The following is a 25492-nucleotide window of genomic DNA, read 5'->3' as shown; positions in this document are numbered from 1 at the left end:
CGCAAATTCCTATGCTAGAAAATCGTGATATGTCTTGAATTAGGCTTATTGCTAGAAATTTCGGAAACATACTTATTATATGCACTATATATAATGTTTTTAGTCGGGTTGTTGTCTCTTTGACACATTCTCCATTTCCATTAAGATCAATTCAAATATAAATAAGTTCGAATATATCTTATTTTATAAAAACAGATAACATTCGGATGCCTGATGATATGAAGATCTTTAAGGACAGACGTGTTGTGTTATAATATATTTGTATTTTTTAACCATTTAATTGAGATATCTAAAATAATGGATCATTTGACACAATATTATGTTTAATTAAACTCACTTACAATACCTTCTAATTAAGAAAAGGCGTTAATTTTCAAAAGACATAATCACAATAGTTTAAGTGATAGATACAATAGATAAGCCTTGATTTATGAAAAACAAACCATTCACCCTGCGGGCTCATGGTTTCTTTTTCAAGAATCAACGCTTATCCATTGTATCTATATCACAGATAACTTAGAAAAAAACTTTATAAAAAATGTTTTTAAACATATGCCAGATTTTAAGTCCTGACAAGAAGATGAGAAAATTAAATATATTCTTTTCCCATCAACCCCAAAAGAAGAAGAAAGCTTAGGATCCTTTTCTAAACAAGCATTATAAGTGAGGAGAGGGGACTTTTTGAATTATTTATATAGATATATTATATAAATATATAAATAGTTTGTTTTGCTTTTTACTTTCACTTTTTATGCTTGATGGGATTTGTTTTCCTATGGGGTTTTTTTCATGTGAAATGCATAGTGAGTATGTTTAAATAATTTGATACAAACGTATTGTTAAGAGTTTGTATGACAATTAAATTAAATTAAATTAAATTGAATTAAATTGAATTAATTATAATATTTCAAACTTGCATTATTCTGACAATTTTGGAAACAGTTTCAAACTAAGTAGACTGAAACTTTACGATTCCATTACATTAAAGATACCAATGTAACTGGACAAGATGCGCACTGTAACAAATAATGAACTTAAGTGACAATCCAGTGATCAATACAAACTTAGTTATAACGTTGTAGAGCTTATCAAACCAAAAAAGGTCATGAAAAATGGTTAAATCCTGACAAAGAATCAAAGCTTTGACTGAGGGAAAAATTTTCCTTAATTTCAAGTTAAAATCAATTTTCATAACATTACATTTTAATTCAAAAATATTCGAATATTTATGCCGTTTGAATTCCGCGTATTAATTTGATGTCGTTTCGGCATGAAGAATGAATGAACTATAACCGGATAGTGAATTGCAATTGAAATATTTCTTTTAGTACAAATACATTAATTTAAATAAGTGCTTGGTTCTAAAGGCTTTGCTTTAGTTCAGTCACCAAGTGAGTTAACTATATAAAAAGTACAAATGGAAAGCAAGACGTAGAATGTTATTTTAAATCGAAAATATGAACTAATCAATCTAAACTAATAAAAAAAATATTGTTTAGTGTCTTACTTTAGCAAATGAATGTGATGTAGCTGATTTATAACGTATTTATATTTAAAGATCAAGTGTATGAATAAGTGTACTCTTGTGGACGTATTTGATTTTTCCTCTCATCTTTATATTCTTCATCGAAGGTTGGGTTTTTCTATTAAGAGCCTAAAGTTTCATCAGGAGTGTTCTTCAAGAACGACAAAGTATTATATTTCTTATTATTACACTCTTGTTGTCAATAAAAACTAGCAATAATCTTCATTGAAATGCTTGTCACTCTAGAACAGTATGGAGCAATTAAACATGATAGAATTAGTCCTCCTTGAGTTAGAATATACTAATGTCATATAGAGATTACTTTGCTTCAAAATGTCATTTTATTTTCCAGTGTGGTTTAAAAATGCTAAATGATTAAAGACTTCCCACTAATATAACTTCCGTTTATATAAATCATTTTAGGTTACTTGACGTTACTACTGGAAAGGTACGAACAATGTTTAAATGTGCTGGATGGTTCATAATGATTATACTCTTTGATATTGTAATTGGAGAGGACTGTCCACCAGGTATGGACCAAAACGGTAACAGATTATCAAGAATACATTGTGAATTGTATAAACGGTTTACATTCGGTCCATGGTCTGGAAAACGAAGTTCTAATACAGAATCTCTTGAATCATCGAGATATCAAAGAGACTTTAGTTCATGGGGAGGGAAACGTTTTGAAAACATTTTATTGAAGACAAATGACAAAGATCAGACTGAGAAGAAGTATGAAAGTGAGGTTTTATCTTGCATCAAGCGTTTTACCAATGATCAGTTTTTTCTTGCGCGGTGTGTTGAACTAGTCCAGAACGACTGCAAGGCACATGATTGTTCCGAAGATCTATCAGGAATACAAAGAAGAGAATTTTCTGCTTGGGGAGGATAGTAAGTAATCAAATGCACATCACTAATTAACATTAAGAGAAAGGGGTGGGCACAAAACAGTATCTATGTAAAATGATTATTCCGCCTTTTATTTCAAATGTGAGGGAACATACCAATTGTGAATTTCCGATTTAAAAAAGTATTAAATTACAAATCACAGTGTTTAACTTTTGCATATTAGATATTAGATTTTCAAAATTATTTCGTGCTGTAATGTTGTTGTTTTTATTTTTAGAATTTACACCATGAGTTGCATTTTTTTTTAAATCATATTCTCCTGCAAATAGAGTTATAAATAAAAAAAAACATGTATAAGGAAAAGCATGGTTAAATTTGAAATTTGAAATTTAACGCGAAACTTGTGTTCTTATAACTTGTAAACAATTTATTAAGTTATGTCCGAAACGTTTCAAAGTATTCATATTAATCTTATTTCCATGGCAACAAACGATTTTATAAATTCTAGGGTTTTTTCTCTTCAAAATTCCGAATTTATGTTTATTCAATAGCGATACAATTTTGAATCCTGATCAGCGTTTTCTATTGAACAAATCAACAAAGAGTTCAATGAATCCTACCACTAACACCTTAAAATTTCCAAATATTTGAACATTTTTAAAATTAAGATACTATACATTTAAATTGAAAATTGTTTGCTTATGCCCTCAGTAGTTTTACAAGTTTATTTGAAGCTACAAACAGACAGGTTTTGATGTAACTTAAAAAACAACATTAAAGAAACTTTATGAAAAGTTATTGTTCTTTCATTTCAGATAGTTTGTACATAGCAAATAAACTCATCATAGAAACCAGGATTAAAATTATATATTTACGCAAGACGCGCGTTTCGTCTACAACAGACTCATCAGTGACGCTCGAATAAAACAAATGTTTAAAAAGCCAAATAAAGTACGAAGTTAAAGAGCATTAAAGACCAAACATTCCTAAACGTTTTGCCAAATACAGCTAAGGTAATCTATTCCTGAGGTAGAAAACCTTAGGTTTTCAAAAGTTGAAAGTTTTGTTAACAGTTAATTTATAATTATGAATAGCGTTCATGTTCTCAAAGTAACTAGTTGAATGGTTAAAGGTATAGAATCGTCAAAAGTTGTCACTGAAAATTCAATTCCATTTGAATCGAGTTAGATAAATAGCAATTCACAGATTTCAATTTTGAAGAAATATTTGTCTTGATTAATATTTTTTTTATTCTTAACAAAAAGATACTATCAATTATTAATTAATATGGTTTTTGATATATTCAAAGGAAAACTAAAAACGTACACGAAATTATGCAACGAATGACATTCGACTTTTAATCTTTTAATGTAATCTTTCCCTTTATTTCCTTTATTCAAATTTATAAGTTGTGATTACTTTTCTATCAAATGTCTTAATATGACTGAAATTATCTTCACAGTATGAACGTATACGGCAAACAAATTAATCAAATGAAAACTGTTGTGTTGTATGTCTGTGAAGTAAGTTTACAAAGTTTTAGCTCATGAATTCCAATCATTGTCGTACTAACCAATTATATATGTTTGTGTTGCTTACCTTATTTGGTTTTATAACGGAACTATTTAGCTCGGTATATAACCAGGTTAAAATAACTATTTTCATTGAAAAAAAAACAGTATCAAGTAACGATTATGACACTTTGTTGTTCCATCGTATCGCTGGTTGATATAGTCTAGTGCTAGATAATGCCAGTTTATGGACATCCATCTTCTTGAATTTACGTGAGAGCTCGGTATTTTACTCATTTCTTGTTATTGTAAATAAGAATGCTGTCTAGATGTTCAAATCTTATAAAATGAGAACCTATCTGCCGTATGTTTTATTTTTTTGGCCAATATAAAGGTTTACATCATAAATTAGTTCAATGTTGTTTCATGATGCAATATGGTGAGGTGAATATTATGAAAATGCCAGTATACGTTCAGATACGATACCTTATAAAGTCACAAAATTATCAATTCTAGTTTTAATTCGTATGTAATCTATTTTAACATTCTGAAGAGTAATCAGTTTACACTTATTAGTCTGACACCACGTAATTTTCTTAGATTATCCTGATTCTTCTTAACTTTCTGTAATAAAAGCGACACTGAAGGTAAAGAAGGAATAACTCTAGTAACCTAGTTTTTTTTTGTGAACATAGTCTGAGTATTGCATATAACTTCATTAGAACAATCCAAAAACGATGAGTAGACTGAAAAATCAAGTACTGGTCTTCCGAAGGGGACAGTCATGTCTGCGTATTCATTTCTCCGTTTCACCAACTTTCGACAAATCAAGTACTGGGCATCGCAAGGGGGAGTCCTGTCCGTGTATTCATTTCACAAACTTTAATCTTTCTCTTTACAGATAAATAAAATATAAATAATATGAAACATGAATGCATGGATTAGTTTTTATCCATGTTTCTTTAACCTAAAAAATTGAAAGAATATCCCATATTCCAATTTGATATTATTGAGGAATGGTATCTACCTTTAACACAGGATTTTGTCTTTACTTATTCGGGACAACGGAATTTCGTTTCTTTATATTCGGGGTTTCGGAATCGTACACCCCAACCCCTAATCCCTAAATTTATAGATTCTGGAACGAAAATACCACCAACTATTTCCAGAAATAATTTTGAAACTACATGTAAACGTCAAAAACTCCATTCCAATTCCCCTGTACCCATATCATGTATACTTACTCTATACATAGAATCATATACATGTATCTTATCTCATTCTATCCATAGTTTGCCTACTCTTTGTCAGCATAAAAGCGAGTTTAATATTTTGTAACTGCGACTGTATGTATGATGGTTCTTACAGGAAAGCTTAATTCCCTTTGCAAACAAAACTGTTACTTACGATGCTGCTACCGAATTGCTGATGGAGAAGGAATTGGAAGAAGACATTGATCATTGTATTGATGATAATGTGCTACCTTTAGAAACATTGACTGCCCTGAAACGACTGAAAACTTGGAAAAGGACATGCATGAGTGGCGAAAGATTGTGCGGTCTTGACATGCTCCATGTTCATCGCGATAAGGATATCAGCAGACCAAATTATTATTCTGAAACGATTTGACTGAACCGGCCATAGAAAAATTTGGCAAACTCTACTGAATCGATGTTTGTTCTATGTTCTGGCAGCAGACTCAAATCAGTGATATTTTGATGATTATCGAACATATAAATTTAAATAAAGTTTTTAAAAATTTAGTGTTAGTAAAAGTCTTAAAATATGAAAATTTTATATAAAAAGTGTCCAAATCCAAAACATTACCAAACTCTCTAAAAATGCCTAGAATGCAGGATTTTGCACCCTTCATTTCATACCCTCCAAAAAAAATTTTCGCCTCGCTTCGCTCGGCTCAATTATTTTGCCTCACTAAAATATGATGCCTAGCTACGGCCTTGAAAGTTACCAAGATTATAATTTAGTACGCCATACGCGCGATTTGTTTACGTAAGACTCATCAGTGACGCTCATATCAAAATATTTATAAAGCTAAACAAGTACAAAGTTGAAGAGCATTGAGGACCCCAAATTCCAAAACTGAAGAATTCAAACAGTTCTTGACATTTATTCTTGCGATATATTCAAGGCATTGAAGAGTGTTCATTTCAAAATGACCAATTTAGTAGTAAACTCTATTACTTGTGTTAAATACTGAGAGTTATAAAAAACAATTTAATAATAATTGAAAATTATTGCTCCTACCATTTATCTTTTGTGGGGTCATTCTTTTTGTTTTAAGGAATAATTTGATTCTAAATTAAAAGTGAAACCAATTTCTTATTATGAATGTATACGAAAATATCATTTGTTCCTTTAAATAAATTAATTTTTGAAATGTACCTTTTGTTTTGTTTGTATCACATAAAGCCATTGAGAAATCAAAATAGTGTCAGGTAAACTTGTTTAATAACATTCACTAAATTGGAACACTAGAACTTAGAAATAGTAAATATTGTCATATAATTTGCGTCCTGGTAAAGGTTGCACTTTGTAAATACAGCTGTTTCTCAAAACACGCCTCTTTTGGGGAGTAATTGAATATTCATAGAAAATTCATTTTGTTTACATACTGGTTCCCAGTTATGCTCTCTGTGTTCCATATCGCAGAGACAGAAGTTGGGAATGTTACCAGTAAATAAACACGTGCATATTGTTTACATTGAAATCTGTGGTAACAATTCATTCGAGGTAGGGGTAGTTAAGAAAATTAGTGTAAGTTTAAACTCTGAGAAGTTCAGGTCATATAAACGTTGAAAATATGCCGCACAGCCCTATATTTTGACCTTTGAAAAAAATTGTGGTGCATATGAACTTTCAATTCTAGGATAAGATTTTTTTCAAAACTTCATAGTAAAAGTGGTACAGTTTTAGTCGTAAAAGGAGTTCCTATGGGAAACTGCATTGTCAATATTTACAGAAATGCAACCTATAGGACTCAACTTTGCCATATAATGAATAAATAGGAAAAGGATAGATTTAAAAAAAAGGCTTTCTACATGTTCTTCAATAACGATTTAAATATGTGTTTGTGACTGTTGAGTTTTATTGCTATATTACACTTGTATTTGTCCTGTAATATTTTTCTTTCAGGAGTTAAAATGTAAAATATAAAAAAAAAATTAAGACTCAATGCTTGTCGACTTCGTACTTTATCTGGCTTTTTTGATATTTTTAATCCGAGCGTCAGGGATATATATTTTGTAGACGATACGTACGTCAGGCGGGCAAAAGTGTAAACCCAGTATATACGATCAGTTCATTTGTAGATTTATTTTTTATTTTATTTCGATTTGTTAGTGTCTAAACTTATTATCGACATGGTTCGCATACTTTTTAAAAAGATAAACAAGATACTACTAGACCAGTCGTTAACCATGTAATTGTACTGATAGAGTTTTATATCATATTCTAGCATATAGACTGATTGAAGATTCGCATTATGAATAATGCATGAATATCAGAGACGCTTATCTTGTCGGCGCATTCTATCTCACTCCTTTCGGATTTCACGAGTCTCCCTAATTTTTCGTTAGATGTGTCTTCTAAATTGATTTAAAAGATTTGATCGTGTAGGAACTTAGGTGGAATTAAAAAAAAAGCGAGACTATACGACAAAAGAGTATTAGTTTAGGAAAAACATAAACTTAAAATATTGATAAGTTGTGGACCTTCTTTTCCATATATTTGAGTGCTAAAATAAACGGGAACAGGCTAAATAAAAATTTCACCTTATATTTGCATTGGTATTGTTTTGGTCTCAAATCGAAAAAAAAGAAATCTAGAATCTGCTTAAATTTTGGTAAATTGCCTTTTATAGACTATTGAAGTCTTATATGAAATGAAAATAGGTGTCGAGTCCGAAAAAATTTATAAACCCCCACCTGAGTACATCTTAAGTTAAAAATACATATAAACGCAGACGATGTGACTTGGGCGTTAACGGAATTTGAATTTCCATAAAACTGATATCTGTTTTATTAAATATATACTTTAACAAATTATTATTTTATTGAAGATTTATTCCGCCATCAAATCTTTTTTTTGTCCAGTGATACTTTCTTCGAATGAGATTGAATGTGGAAATACATTCTGATCAATGAATTAATGAATTTGTTACCATTGTGCTTTATTCTTCTTGACAGTTCCACATTTGTTGGAATAAATATTCATGAAATATTTGCCGCTACACTTCAGCAAAAAAACCCTACTTATTCACCCTTTTTGAACTATTGCTTTTGCTTTGGCACATTCACACTTGTGTTGATGGGATAACTCGTGGTTGGTTAGTTGTAAAAATATTGACATATGCAATATTAAGAGGCTTGTTTATCTATTACACTGTATCAAACGCCGCCAGCATTTATCATTGACGGAAACAGTTTTTGTTATGGAAATAAAGTCACATTAAAAAATAAAATAGATGAACATCAATTCCAAATTTGTTCAAATGTATTACATTTTAAATGTTATTATTATTTGAGTAATAATTGAAAAAATCTGGTCGATAGGTGATTCATATGTTTTCTTACGTTTTAAAAACATGTTTGTTATTCATAATAAAATTACTTTGGTCATGTATATAATAATGTTGCAATAACTTACACATTATTTGTTGAGAAAGATTTAGTCGATAATTTAAAAAGAAAAACCGAGCAAATAAGGTACGAAGTTGAAGAGCATTGCAGATAAAAGAAAATTCGACCGGTATTGCGGAATACAGCTACGTCAATCTATACACCTAATCGCTATTTATTCCATTCCGGATAAGTTCTAAATTTACACAACTTTTTCATCCAGTTGAAGCTATCTGGGACCCTGTTTGAACAATTCACCATGCATGATACTTTTTAATGAGACCTGTTTAAACTACCGTAAATACTTCAAACAAAATATTTTTTTACTTCAATTTTAATTTCGAAAAAAGTGGATCATACTATATCAAAGTTTCTTGATGATCACTTTCTAAAGTTTTTTTCTCCCTAAGCTCACTACTGATGACCTCCATTTTTCGGCCGGTGACCTAAACAGGAAGTTGTATAAATGACTGTTTTTCCCGGAATGGACTAAATAGCGATAAGGTGTATTTATAGGGTAGTCCTAAGTATTTTTTTTTGTGAACAGTTAATTTATGATTATGAATTTATCAATGAAATCTGCGACTACTTTATTATTGTAGTCTCAGAATAAGAGAAAAAATATGTTAACCATTGTAATGAAATTCAAATGAATATAAATTAAAAAAAAACCAAAATAAAAACCAGTACTGAATACAATTTTTAAATCTGCTTAATGAAACAAATCTTATAATTTATACATATATTGGTATAACTATGACCACACACATTATCCTAAACACATGGACTAAATAATAATTTAAAGCTTTTCGTACATACTGGAGTATCCAGAATTTGGAAGTAAAATATGTTATCCAGAAAGGGGTACCAGATGTGAAATATAGCTACTGCATAACCAAGCCGGAGAACACTACTTTTTATTATTCTTATTGTTGTGATTTTGCTTCCTCTGACGGTAAACCTTTATTCAAAATAATTAAACTTAAAATAAAAATGTCAGGATACGCCGTCATAATAGTCAATTAAAGGCAGGACACTTTTTAAATTGTCTAACTTTTAAATCAGAGATGTTTTTATAAATTTGTAATACTTTATCAACATTCTTTTTTTGTGCTAAGGTAGATAAGGTTTCGTTTTTATGATTGATAAATTCCCATTTGATATTTCAATAACACCTTTGGACCTCATTATTACATAACTCAAAAACTATTGGATCTCAAATAAACTTTCATTTTAATTATATTAATTCATTTTGTGCATCGAATCAAATTAAATCAAAGGCTATAATTCTTTTTTCGACCTTCCTCCTCTCAATTTCATCATTTATGTTATAATTTTTCATTTATATTATTACAAAAGTATTAAATATCAATAAACAGACTTGATTATGTAAGATATAATTTTTAATCTATATTAGTACAAAAGTATTAAATATCAATAAACAGACTTGATTATGTAAGATCAACGTAAATTAGAGATTTCCAATAAAATGACATACATACCTAACTGGACGTACGCATGTAACAGGACCGGTTATTGCTAACCAATTAATTTTGTTAAATGCGTTACTCAAGTTTTAACTAAGTATTTCTAAGCAATGAAACCCATTCATAATAAATTTTATCAATATCAAATATTTCTTAGATGATGAAAAACGAAAGGAATCATGATTTTTATATATCACGTGATTATTGAAATTCCCTCCTACACTTCACTGTCATAAGACCTCCTACACTTTACCTATCATACGATTCATTTGAGTTGTTTTTCATGGTTTTGACCATGACTTTGTTTTTCCGATATACGTTGCAAAATTTAATGAACCTTTTATTATTTGATATTTTTATTGCTTTTGTTTGTCGTTATCAGATTAATGTCTCCTCTTCTTTTCGTTTTTTAATGTTTTATTATATTTGATTTCCTTGGGTATTTATTCTTAGATAGATTTGTTTTAGTAATTTCAGAAAAAATGAACTCTAAGTGTTAATCAGAATGTATCTCTGTTAAAGTTGATAACTGGAATTGCATCATACATTATAAAGCATCATTTCAAACGTTCTCTTCTTCTGCAGTTAATCTCCTTAATTCACAATTTCCGATTTTTTTTCAACAGGGAAAACGTACGTCAACGGGAAGTGTATATTTAAAAAAAAATAATAATGGTCTTGTACTTCTTTAAATTTTAATAGTTCACATACACCTTTCTTTTAAATGAAAGTCAACGAACACTAAAAAAAAAGAATATCGTAATCGATAATAATGTGTACACCAATTCGTTATATAGATTGTAATTTGGAAGGTGAACTTGATTAGCAACTGAATAGACAGATGATTAATAATATGCATATAAACATTGACCACTGTGGATAGTTGACTATCAATTTATAGTGCATAGTAATTGGCTAAAATATCATGTTCCCAAGTACCTCTGATTTAAAGTGAATGAGAATGTCAATTTACATAGTTGTTACATTTTTTACACAACTATAATGTCACTGCAGTCTTTAAGGGAATTTTCTTTTACTCTTACTTATTCAATAAGAAGTCGATTCTATGGCTATCACATATATTGATTGATTTTATCATCCTTAATATATACTAGTATGTAATATTTGTCGCTGAATATAAGACATACATCAGTATCATCATCATCAAAAGTACTATAGCTTGAGGCTCCGTGAAAAGTACATGTATTATATATAGCTTGGAGCTTCTTCATCGTAGGTATTATAACTTGAGGTTTAATTCTAATCTGATATTTTAGCCAATGTATGTGGAGAACTTATTTTACGCATGCATCTCTATGCTACATAGTTTTTATAAATATAAAAGTTAAAGCCAATAGTGAAAATATAATTTTCTAAATAAACTCCATGTACCGATCTGGTAGTATCCACGCTGCTGAACACTATGTTAAAAACAACTACAACTAATAAATAAAGAATAATTATCAAGTTTATAATATTGATCAATTATGTCGTACTGTTACAACATTGACCTGGTATGGATGTGCCTGTCCCAAGTTAGGAATCTGTAATTCAGTGCTTATTGTTTGTTGTTGTGTTTTCGTTAAATTTTTTTAATATTAATTCGGCTGTTAGTGTTCCCGTTTTAGTTGTTTTTCATTTGCCATTTTGTGACCTCTTATAGCTGACTATGCTGTATGGGCTTTGCTCATTGTTGAAAGCCATACGGTGGTCTTTAGTTGTTAAAATTTCTGTGTCATTTGGTCTCTTGTGAAGAGTTGTCTCATTGGCAATCATAATAAACTTTGTTTTTTTCACAAATTAAGAAAACATCATAGACAGTCTAGAAAAGTAAGACCTTTTGTCATTTCAAAAGTGCAGAGTGTCTGTAGGACCATAAGTGGTCATAACTGTATAGCAGATTATATGAAGTTTCCATGTGTCCATTAGATAACACGTCAGTATCACATTTTTGTGTTCAGTGAGCTACTAAATCATGGAAAAAAGCCAATTCAGTATGTAGTCTAAAACTTTTAAATCTCATGCGTGATGCCTATTGTTTAGACATTGTTGTTTTTAAAAAAGCATGTATCAAAGTCGAACGACAATCATTTTAATTTTTTTTCGTGCAATACTATTTGTGATTTTGGTCGGATCTAAGATATTTGAAATAGGGTGTAGTTCTCGATAATTGAATTGAAACTGACAAGCGGAGCGATGCGAAAAATAATTTGGACGATTATATGCTAAAAATGTGTATAGAAATTTTGAAAACATGAGATTTTGAAAATAATTTAGCGATCGAAAGGGGGAGCATGCCCTCCAGGGTTTCCGCTGGCGGTCGCCATTTTCGCAATTTGCGAAAAAATAATAATTGTGGCGATTAAAATTCGTCATTGGCGAAAGAATTTGGCGAAAGAAATATATAAAACGATTTATTTTCAGCCATTTTGTTTATTTACTTTTTTTCGGGTTTCTCTAACTTTACCGATCAGACAATACTCGGAATTCACCTTGAACTCGTTAAGATTTTGACAGAAAATCAATAATCAGCTGATTGCATTCATAGATCATTCGTAGCTATCGACATCAAAGGAGTAATTAATAAAGGTGTTGATTGTTATGATATAACAAAATGATATGATTAAATGGCTTCTGTCACATGTCACAAAAGGGAACTATTAACCACTTTGCGACGCACGTGTTTGAAGCAAAATTTTTACGCTGCCTCTCCTTCTTTTAATGATAGTCCAGAAAAGAAAATTGTTGTTATGACGAAAAATGTTCAAAAGCAAGAAAGGTCTCTGATTTAAAACTTTATCATTTAACTTTCATATAGATCATTGATTTGAGTGGGTAGTCCAAAGTCGTTTCAGTGACACACGTGTTTCAAGCATAATTTTTATATATAGTTTTACTTATTTACGATGGTCTAGAAAAGAAAACTGTCGTTATGAAGAAATCTATTCAAAAAGTTTGGCATGAGAGTAACCCTTCAATGTAATGACTACACCTTACACGAGGGATCAATTCTTGCTTCGTTTTGTTGTAAAAACGACTTCTTATTTAGGGGGGGGGGGGGGGGGGGGGGGAAAAAAGGAAAATTTTAAAAGAAAAATATATTGTGTTACTTGGCGCAAAAAATAATAAAGTGGCGAAAAATATATTGTTTTGGCGAAAGAGGTGGCGAAAAAAATAATTGACCCAGGGGAAACTCTGCCTTTTTGCCCTCTACCCTTTTTCTCGAATGCACGTTAAGGTATACATGGACAAAAACCTCGTCCCATACATTAGTAAAGGTAAATACGAAAAAGTATTATTTGATAAATATATCAATGATATCAATTGCGGCCCAAATCAAATTATCTTCAATTAAATTATAGATTTTTTTCCTTTTAAATAGTCGAGTACACTTTTTACATTCGGGTGTGTTGGAATCTACTTTAAACGTTAAAACTTGTAAAAACAATAAAAAGGCAACCTTCTCGCTTCGGAAAACATTATTTTAATATTTTCATGCTAAATTTGATCTTAGAAATTTTAAAATTCATAATTTGAGAAGAACTAAAATATGGGTCAAGTGAAATGACAAAAAATGATGGGTGTATTTGATTACAAGTTTCTAACTTACTTATTCAATTATTTGCTTAAAGTATATTCCAACAAACAATGCGTGTTCAAAGAGCAAACATGCATACAGTGTATTCTCCCCTCTGTCATGCTTCAATGCAATAGGACGAAATACGTCGAGTTAGGTCGGTTATGTCGAGTAAAGTCATTTTATTGGAAATCTCTATTAGACATTTTATCAACGACAAAAAAAAAAAACGTCCATTATGACAACCACATTGTATGGCAAGATATTACAGAAAATATACTAGTGCATTAAATTGTAAATCATATTGATGTATGTTTCAAAATATCAAAATCAAAGTGATATGCAACATAATATTTGTATTTTTGATTTACAATTAAGTTTCAATGTAGTTGCAATATTTGCAAGGCATAATTGTAACAAAACTATTTCACAATAAAACAGTCTCACATCTATTTAAAACTTGAAGAATCGCTGAATTGCAGGATAAATTTATGCAATATTTAAACATTTGTTGTTACTATTTTATGAATAAAATTTCAAATCAGCTATAACGGAGTCTAAATTCTCAGTATTAAAACAGATGCAATATTCTCTGTATTTGTGAATCTTATTCAAGAAAAAAAACAATAACAATTGTTGATTTCGTGAACTAGACTTTCCAAAAAAAATGTTGGTATTGTTTGATTTTTCCTTGTTAAGTTTTGATGACCGCTTCGTTTATCCATCACAATTGTTTGAAAGACATAACCAAGTACATGGAAAACAAAATAAAATATGTGTGACAAAAACTTAAAAGAAAATACAAATTTTTGATATAAAATACGGGGATAGGTTAACTTATCGTATTGTATAAAAAATATACATAATTTGTATAGAAAAGGATATTTCTAAAACTGATAGCAAATTCGTATAATCCAAAATATGTCGTTAAAATAATATCACATATATTGTTATAGAGATTAAGTCACTTATTATTATGTAATTATACTCCGACTAAGGAGTTAAAAAGTGCTTGAGAACTTTACCTTACCTTAATATGTATATTCAGAATTTATGCGTCAAAATGTATTACAAATTTATACAAACATCGATTTAAAATGAAGACAATTTAAAAAGTGTCCTGCTTTTAGTGAGACGTCGTATTCTGACTATCTGATTGAAATTTGAATTTATTTGTGCCTTTTTCCTTACACAGGGATAATGATATAAAAGATTTATAGATATAATAAGTTTGTTTAATGGTTTTGTCATGTCAACAAAGCTTTTAGTATATAAAATGATCTTGGTGAAGATAATATAATTTTTACCTCTCTATGGTACTAAGTTATGAGAAAATATGTAATAACACAGTAAAGCTATCATTCAGTACATTTCGAAGAAGGGTTATGATTTTTTTTTATTAATCAGCGATGCATATTATACTCAGCAGAAATGTTTAACAATCATAGTGAAACTTAATAACTCCTATAAAACAGAATGTCTTTATAATTCTCCTTTAATCTTGGAAAAACAAACTACAAATCAAACCCCCTTTGAAAGTATGTGGGAGATCATTAAGTCACTTTTAAAATAAAATAAAAGCTTCTTAAAAAATCACACAAGAGGAAACGAGATTTTTGCTCGTAAAAATAATCAAACATAAAACGCGTGTAAAATAATCTTGTTGAGCTCAAATCTCAGACAGACAAGTACTTAGAAGATGAGGCATTCGTTCTCTGTGAGAGTTCCACGCAAACTTTAAGATCGTCTGTAACAGTTTCAAAACCTGAAAAGATCTTTCTCAAGACCTGTTCTATGACAAACTGTTTAGCATAAAGTTTTTTCTGACAAACATCAGCAGAGGTGAACACAAATATAAAGCACTTTAAAAAAAACCTTTCTAGGATCATTTACTTTAAGAAGTGCTAACAGCTTGACCAATCAGCGCTGGTCAGGGGCGGATGCAGGAATTTTCGAAAGGGGGGTGCTAACCCAGGGAACCCAGGGCAAAGGGGGGGGGGGGGTGCAAAACATATGTCCCGATACAAATGCATTGATCGGCAAAAATAAAGGGGGGGGTGCCCACCCCCGGAACCCCCCCTCTGGATCCGCCACTGCTGGTAATGTATAAAAGTAACAAAACTTCAAGGCTATTAATATGTACATCTAATAGCTACGATATTCAAGAGCGTTAACTTCCCTTACACGTGATCCTGACCGTTGTTATTAAGTAAACATTCATCTGTGACATCAATATGATGGGAGATAACTCTTTAGGAAACGAAAAAGCTTGAAAGGTAATTCACTTGTAAATAAGGTGGCTATTGATCGTTGGTTGTAAATATTTAGGGTTATTCGTGCTTTCTTGCATTAAATAAAAACTAACTGAATCATTCCATTTCCGTGATAACGTGTTACCCAGTAGAATTGTTTATCATATGTGTAAGGTATAATCATTTGTCTTATTACACTCTTGTTAGCTTTAATAAAGTTGTATTAACGCAATTTGCTATATTTTTTTTAAATGTGTATAACCAAGTAATTGAACATGATAGAATAAGCTCTTCTGCAAGTACGAGCATTTTAATGTCTTATAGAGATTAGCTTGATCCTAAATACAATTCAAGACTTTTGTGTGGTTTGAAAATGTCTAAGAATAAAAGCTTCCCACTATCGTATCAGTATTTATATAAGACAATTTTGGTTGGATTATTTCATTTAAAGAACGGTACGGACGATGTGGAATAAATGTGTTGGATGGTTCACAATTATCATACTCTGTGATACTGTAATCTGTATAGATGACTGTCCTCCAGATATGAACTCCGACGATAACAGACTTTTAAGATTTACTTGTTTGTTGGGTAAACATTCTACTTTTAATCCTTGGGGTGGAAAAAGAAGTTCAAATGCCGAAACTCTGGAATCATCGAGTTATCAAAGAGACTCAAGTTCATGGGGAGAAAAACGTTCAAATGGATTTTCATTTAAGTCAAATTACAAACATCGGACTGCAAGGACGTATAAAATGGAAATTATGTCATGCATCAGGCGTTTTATAAATGATCAATTTTTTCTTGACCGGTGTTTGGATGTAGTTCAGAACGAATGCACGGCAACTTATTGTGCCAATGATCAAACAGGAATGGCAAGAAGAGAATTTACCGGATGGAAGAATTGTAAGTTAAAAAATTGGTATCGCTAACAAAAATAAAAAATTTAGGCTGAATTAAACTAATTGGGACGTACTACAACATACTCACTATTAAAAATTTATCAATTGTTTATAAGAATAGTTTAGTTTTCATTGGAACGTATTTGAAACAGAAAAAATATCAGACATTGAAATGTAAGAATAATATCAGATTAGTATGTCTAAGAAACGATAGTCTAAATCTGTACTAGCTGTATAGCGTTTTTCTCATGATTGTGATTTTATGCAAAGAAAAAAGCCTCAATAATTAAATTGATCCTAGAGAAAGCTTAAAATTTGAGACGAAAATCTATTTAAAATGTAAGATCACTAATCTACGATTTTAAGCAGGCATTTTTAAACGACAGTTATTTTTAGTTATGATAAAACTGATAATGATAAAAAAAAAATTATGAGACTAATGTCAAAGAAGTAGCAACCAAAAAAATATAAATAAATCAAAAACTAATTTCTTACAGCCGATATACGGTCTTCAAGGTAGCAATGTCAAATCACACAACTAGACCAAACTTGTAGATAAAGTTAAGAATTGGGAAAGAATGGTTCTTAAAATGTTTTTCTTGTATGAACTTTGTACAGCATTAACCATTCCAGATTGCTACATCTAAAATGTCTCTTTATAATCGGTTTAAGAGATTGGAACATCGGTCCGTATAATTATTTGTTTTTGTACTTTTTTGAATGAAGAAATCAACTCTGTGTATAATTACAGAGACTATTCATGTATCATCAGAAATTAAGTAGAATGGAATCCTTGATTTTCAAGGAATTGTCTAAATCACTTTATACATGAGTGATTAAATATAATCCCTGAAAATGACCAATGATTTTACATTATCACCGAGTTACATGTATGTCATTATTCGTATAGTTTGCCATATGCACATTCTTGTTCTGAAAATAAACGCACAACAAATCACGTAATTTGCAATTAAACTTTATTAAAATTAGCAAAGAAATGCAACTAAATGTACAGAAAAACAATTATAACGCATACTCGATAGATTGAAGACAATTTTTGAGAGGACAGCAATTACTGTAATGTTTTGATACCGATTTTGATACTGATTCCTCATTGAGTGTGGTCAGTGAAACCCAAATAAGGTCATCATTCAAAATTTGACTGACAAGAATATTACCTGCCTATGGAATTATGCTCAATCATATATAAGGAATCATTCTGAGATGTCTGAAAACCATATTTGCATATTCAGATATTTCTAATGAAATATTTATTTGTTTTCAAAATACAATTAAATTCAATTCAATATGCATAGTACAAGTTTTTTTTTAATTTGATATATTTCTTTTCCTTTTTATAATTAAAATTAATATATATTTTATATGTTACAGTTATGTTAAATTTTTCATCGTTTGTCAAAAAAGTACAAATTATGTATGTTTGTGACTGTCCCAAGTCAGGAGCCTGTAGTTCCGTGGTTGTCGTTTGTTTATGTGTTACATATTTGTTTTTAGTTCATTTTTAGCTCACCTGGCCGGAAGGGCCAAGTGAGCATTTCTCATCACTTTGCGTCCGTCGTCCGTCGTCCGTCGTCGTCGTCGTCGTCGTCTGTTAACTTTTACAAAAATCTTCTCCTCTGAAACTACTTAGTCAAATTTAACCAAACTTGGCCACAATCATCATTGGGGTATCTAGTTTGAAAAATGTGTCCGGTGACCAGGCGAACCAACCACGATGGCCGCCATGGCTAAAAATAGAACATAGGGGTAAAATGTAGATTTTGGCTTATATCTTTGAAACCAAAGCATTTAGAGCAAATATGACATGGGTAAAATTGTTTATCAGGTCGGAATCTATCGGAGAACCTTTTGTTGGGTTGCTGCCACTAAATTGGTAATTTTAAGAAAATTTTGCAGTTTTTGGTTATTTTTTTTAATATTATTTTAGATAGAGATAAACTGTAAACATCATAATGTTCAGCAAAGTCAGATTTACAAATAAGTCAACATGACCAAAATGGTCAGTTGACCCTTTAAGGAGTTATTGCCCTTTAAAGTCATTTTTTACCAATTTCGTAAATTTTTGTAATCTTTACAAAAATCTTCTCCTCTGAAACTATTAGACCAAATTTAATCAAACTTAGCCACAATCATTATTAGGGTGTATAGTTTAAAAAATGTGTGCGGTGACCCGGCCAACCAATCAAGATGGCCGCTTTGGCTCAAAATAGAACATAGGGGTAAAATGTAGATTTTGGCTTATTTCTTTGAAACCAAAAGCATTTAAAGCAAATCTGACAGGCATTTAAATTGTTTATCAAGTTAATATCTATCTGCCCTGAAATTTTCAGATGAATTGGTCAACTGTTTGTTGGGTTGCTGTCCCCCAATTGGTAATTTTTAAAGAAATTTTGCCATTTTTCATCACTTTGCGTCCGGCGTCCGTCGTCGTCCGTCGTCGTTAACATTTTTACAAAAATCTTCTCCTGAAACTACTAGGCCAAATTAAACCAAACTTTGCCACAATCATCATTGGGGTATATAGTTTGTAAAATGTGTCCGGTGACCTGCCCAATCAACGAAGATGGCCACCATGGCTAAAAATAGAACATAGGGGCAAAATGCAGTTTTTGGCTTATAACTCAAAAACCAAAGCATTTAGAGCAAATCTGACAGTGGAAAAATTATTTATCAGGTGAAGATCTATCTGCCTTGAAATTTTCAGATGAATCGGAAAACTTGTTGTTTGGTTGCTGCCCCTGAATTTGTAATTTTAAGGAAATTTTGCTGTTTTTGGTTATTATCTTGAATATTATTATAGAAAGAGGTAAACTGTAAACAGCAATAATGTTCAGCAAAGTAAGATTTAAAAATAAGCCAACGCGACCGAAATGATCAGTTGACCCCTATAGGAGTTATTGCCCTTTATAGTCAATTTTTAACCATTTTTTCGTAAATCTTAGTAATCTTTTACAAAAGACTTCTCCTCTGAATCTACTGGGCAAAATTAATTCAAACTTGGCCACAATTATCATTTGGGTATCTAGTTTGAAAAATTTGTCCAGTGACCCTGCCAATCAACCAAGATGGCCGCCATGGCTAAAAATAGAACATAGGGGTAAAATGCAGTTTTTGGCTAATAACTCAAACACCAAAGCATTTAGAGCAAATCCTACAGGGGTGAAATTGTTAATCAGGTCAAGATCTATCTGCCCTGAAATTTCATGATGAATCAGACAACCCGTTGTTGGGTTGCTGCCCCTGAATTGGTAATTTTAAGGAAATTTTGCTGTTTTTGGTTATTATCTTGAATATTATTATAGAAAGAGATAAACTGTAAACAGAAATAATGTGCAGCAAATTAAGATTTACAAATAAGTCAAAACGACCGAAATGGTCAGTGGACCCCTTTAGGAGTAATTGTCCTTAATAGTCAATTTTTAACCATTTTTCGTAAATTTTAGTAATCTTTTACAAAAATCTTCTCCTCTGAAACTACTGGACCAAATTAATCCAAACTTGGCCATAATCATCTTTGGGGTATGTCATTCAAAAAATGTGTCCGGTGACCCGGCCATCCAACCCAGATGGCTGCCACGGCTAAAAATAGAACATAGGGGTAAAATGCAGTTTTTGTCTTATAACTCAAAGACCGAGCATTTGGAGCAACTCTGATATGGTTAAATTGTTTATCAGACCAAGATCTATTTGCACTGAAATTTTCAGATGGATCGGACAACCCGTTGTTAGGTTACTGCCCTTAATTGGTAATTATAAGGAAATGTTGTCGTTTTTTGTTATTATCTTGAATATTATTATAGATAGAGATAAACTGTAAACAGCAATAATGTTCAGCAAAATAAGTCAACATGAAAAAAATAGTCAATTGACCCCTTAAGGAGTATTGCCCTTTATAGTAAATTTTTAACATTTTTCATAAATTTTTGTAAATTTTTAGAAAATATTTTCCACTGTAATTTATGGGCCAAGTTCATTATAGATAGAGATAATTGTAGCAACAAGAATGTTCAGTAAAGTAAGATCTACAAACACATTGCCATCACCAAAACCCAATTATGTCACGAATTTATCTGTGTCCATTGTTTAATATGCACATAGACCAAGGTGAGCGACACCGGCTCTTGAGAGCCTCTAGTTTTTTTTTTATATAAATAAGACCGTTAGTTTTTTTCGTTTGAATTGTTTTACAATATTGTCATTTCGGGGCTTTTTATAACTGACTATGCGGTATGGGCTTTGCTCATTGTTGAAGGCCGTACGGTGACCTATAGATGTTAATTTATGTGTCATTTTGGTCTCTTGTGGACAGTTGTATCATTTGCAATCATACCACGTCTTCTTTTTTTTTTTTTATATATATATATATATATATATATAAAACAAATGTTCAATAGGGGAAGTCATCCAAATTTACTATGCAGTTTGTAAAAACTAAATTATTTGTATCTGAATATTGTGCTGAATGCGTTAGGTAATGTGATTTCGTAAATTATTTAACTGTTATTCATCGTTTGTCTATTTCAGTTACTGTACCATTATGTATAACCAGGGCATCTTTTCTAATGATAATGCTTAATTCATGAAAACTTGAGTAATAAAATATAATTACTAAATTTACCAGTGATTATACATATTCCATGAAAAGATCAGGGATTATATATTATCCTTTACAAGAAAATATTACTGTAACATATAAAATATATATTAGATATTAAAATTAAAAACCACCATTTCTTAACCAAATTACCAATATAAGTCGTGCTACATATCTTAAATTTAAATAATGTATCGTATCAATATAAATTTTCTCATTGGAAACTTTACCTTCCAATTAGTACTTCAGCGCGGTAATTAATCTGGGGTTGGTTGTCGAATTGAATAAGGTTCCTTTAATTTTTATTACTGGGGAGAGACATAAATAAAAAAACATAGATATTCATATTCATTTGAAGAGGTCACACCTTTTTGCTTAAAATAGATCAACATGTTCAATGTGTTGTATTTTTTAAAACCATATATATATGAATATGAAGATAGTGTCCTTTTGTTTTACAAAAATCTCAATATATTTTTTTCTTTTCAGTCAAAAACACATTTTGTTAGAAAAATCGAAAAGTTGAAATAGCTTTTGTAACAATTGTACAATAAATTACTTCAACTATTCTGTACGATATTTGTACCTTTTAGTTAATGCAATTCAAAGCATTGGTGAATTATCAGGAGACAAAAAATGAAAAGAAAAAGAAAGAGAATAAACCAACATTATTGTATTGTTATGCGTTTACTTTTCTACATTGGCTAGAGGTATAGGGGAAGGGTTGAGATCTCATAAACATGTTTAACTCCGCCGCAATTTTGCGCCTGTCCCAAGTCAGGAGCCTCTGACCTTTGTTAGTCTTGTGATTTTTGATTTTAGATTCTTGTGTATAATTCGGAGTTTAGTATGACCTCCATTATCACTGAACTAGTATATTAGTATTTTTTAATGGGCCAGCTGAAGGACGCCTCCGGGTGCGGGAGTTTCTTGCTACATTAAAGACTCATAACTGGCCTTCGGCTGTTGTCTGCTCTATGGGCAGGTTGTTGTCGCTTTGACACATTCCCCATTTCCTTTCTCAATTTTATTGTGAAGTCAAAATTCACAAATGATAACAACTGAACATGATTTTCAAATTTAATGTGTCCATAACTTTTTTGGATTCGAGCGTCACTGATTAGTCTTTTGTAGACGAAACGCGCGTCTGGCGTATATATAAAATTTAGTCCTGGTATCTATGATGAGTTTATTTGATTCGTTAAAACAAATGTTCCTTTGATATATGTTTATATATGTTTTTCTCTCTCTATTTTAACACAGTAGTATTATTTATTAAATTAGCCACTGAGAAAATGAACACTATAACAAAGCACCTTGTTCACTGACCGCTTATGTTACAGAAAAATATTTTCTATAATTTTGTTTGCATTTAGCCCTTGTTATATATCATGGCTGTTCCTGTTATGAATGAAATTGTTAGTTATTTCATATACATGTTTAGTCAAATAATCGAATGTTATTAAACCCATCATAAATGCTAGGATTAAAATGTTGTACGCAAGACGAATGTTTCATCTACATCATCTACATCATTGACGCTCAAGAATAAAAGGTCAGAATTCGGATATCAAGAAACTATTTTAATCTAGCAACATGCACATGTGCCTGTTCCAAGACAGGATCCTCCTTCTTTTTAAGTATTGTCGTATGTCACATCTTCATTTTATTTTCTTATTTAGGTTTTTAATTGATCTGTAATCGTTTCTGTTGAGTTATTCATCCTATGTGTATAGACACTTAATTTCGTTTAAGACTGTTTTTGTTTGTTGACCTGTAGATTTATCTTAGGAATTCGTATTTTTGAGTTGCTGATCTCGTTTTGCTATCAAATGTTAACACAATATCTAATACAAATTTAACAACATACAATGAACAACCAAACTATTTGTCAGTCAATATAAAAAAAATCTTTATGAGGATTGAATGAATTCATCACTGTAACGCAGCAGGCCAATAAAAAGTTTTGTACTGAAGGGCGACCGCGTCGACAATATTTCACAAGTAGCATCTGAACTATTCAAGCAAAGTCTGAATGAATTAAATTAAGTTTTGGGTCTGTTGTCTATCTATGTACACAGTTTTTCATGTAATCATGATAATTGGAGGAATAAAGACTTGAGCATCAGAAAAAAAGAGAATAGCAGCGAACAAATCTAAATTCATAAGGGTCGAGGATGGTGGATATAGATATTGCTCGTATTTTCCGTTTTTATTTTTTTATAAATAAAGTGAACTATCAAAATATGTTTTACGGCAAAACTCTCACATGCTTATATAAGCATAATATAAGCATAAATTGACGAATTAATTTCACAAATCATTCAGTAAACGTATTTGTTAATTCAATAAACGAATTTAACTCTAACTTTACTAGAATTTATGATGAAATTATCTACAACTGCATCTCAAGGATTATGGTTCTAGAGCAACTCAAAATTCATAACAAAATGATCTACGGTGTTATGAAATCTGTATTCAATACCTACAATAGTTTGCTACACATTTCATATAATAACTTCTTTCTTCAAAAAAAATGTTTTGAAGGCATCATTGCGTGAACTTTATGCCTTAAAATGTCCATACTTTTGTATTTGCTGTTTTTCCCCTCCTGATTGAAGCATGCATACTATTATTAATAATTAGTTGGACTAAATATGTAGCAAATTTCCCAACTGTATAATCAGGAAATTACACAAATGATATTGTCAAATGGACAAATAAATTTCTGACATTTCAGCTTTAATTGGTACCATGATGTTTAAAATGTAGCTAAAATTGACCTCACATTTAGGTAAAGTAGTTTTATATGAAATTTATAGCAATGAATAGTAGATTGCGAATACTTGCATATTACTTCAACCCCTCCAAAACATGTTCCTGTTTATTGACGGGTTTTATACTTTTAATGAAAACAAAATAATAACTTTCTCAAAGGATAGGCGTGGTCCTGTGTGACATTAGCTAGGATGTCAATCCTGCCTATTCAAGTCTAAAACATGCAGACATACATTTGGTCATGGACTATGACAATGACTTTTCAATAACCCAGATTGATCAAAAGATCCTGGATGAAATTAATTTTTTTTAAGTTGATGACAAAATCAAAAGCTCAAATTCAGCAAACGAATGAATAAGAACGATCATAATCCTGGCTCGGTAAAGGCATTTTCGTATGTAGAAAATGGTGTTTTATGAAAGTTATTTAGTATCTGGGTTATCTTTACTAAAGTCATCAAAGTATTTTGATTCATATTACTGTACGTTCCAAAAAGCATAGTATTTGGGTTTTTTTTGCATTCTGACTGTTTTATTGTTATATTTGCTTATGTTTTATAATCATACAGGTTCAATGATACCGTAAAACACCATTCTTTTCAACTTAAGATCATGAGACGAAAACATAAAGTTTGAAAACAATGAGATTTAATCTGAATATTTTTGTTTCAGATTGAGATTATCAATTGGAAAGTGCAAGAAGATCAACAGATTATCGGTACTAAAAATGGTCCTTAGAAAATATGGATTTTAAACATAATGGTAAACCAGTCACGCATAGAATACGGGATTTTATAAATATAAGAAATGTTTTGATTTCTTTATAAATTTACGTTTGGACATTATAGTCTGGTGTATACATGTTTCATATTATCGTCTTTGTAAAAACAAATCTGCTCACAATTTTGTACGCCAGATGAGCGTTTCATACACAAAAGACTTATCACTAACACTCGAAAAAACTGAACCATGTAGCCATTACTTTTGTATTTGCTAAACATAAGGATACCAGTATTGTGTCATGGAAATCTGGTGTTTCAAAATATTGAAAACTATTTTAAATAAAGGAATATATCTCACTCATTCAAACTTCTTATTCCTTGCACAGTTTCAGTTATATTTTTGTCGTGTTTGTTTTTTTCGGCTCTTAAATTTCGGAATCAGTTTTTGATTATTCAAATATCTGTTGCGTAAATTTGCGCTGTTCATGTCAAAATTGTAACTTATATTTTTGCTACAGTAGGGACTTAAGATCAAAAATGGAAATAGCATTGTTAGAGGGTAGTGGGTATCTACATTCATTGGGTATGTAAATAAAATAATTTTGTTAGCTTGTATTGTTTTTTTTTATGTTAC

General features: G+C 30.8%; 1 long non-coding RNA gene across 1 annotated transcript; it reads left to right on the top strand.

The window, feature by feature from the left end:
- The first annotated feature begins 1952 nt into the window (after window positions 1–1952).
- LOC139512240 (uncharacterized) lies at window positions 1953–25471 on the top strand. The gene is made up of 2 exons (XR_011662232.1): window positions 1953–2419; window positions 24809–25471. It is a non-coding gene; the product is annotated as an uncharacterized lncRNA (long non-coding RNA).
- Window positions 25472–25492: the final 21 nt, after the last annotated feature.

This window comes from Mytilus edulis, chromosome 2 (genome assembly GCF_963676685.1).
Source record: "Mytilus edulis chromosome 2, xbMytEdul2.2, whole genome shotgun sequence".
NCBI classification, from domain to species: Eukaryota; Metazoa; Mollusca; class Bivalvia; order Mytilida; family Mytilidae; genus Mytilus; species Mytilus edulis.
This window is presented reverse-complemented; position numbering and strand designations above follow the sequence as displayed.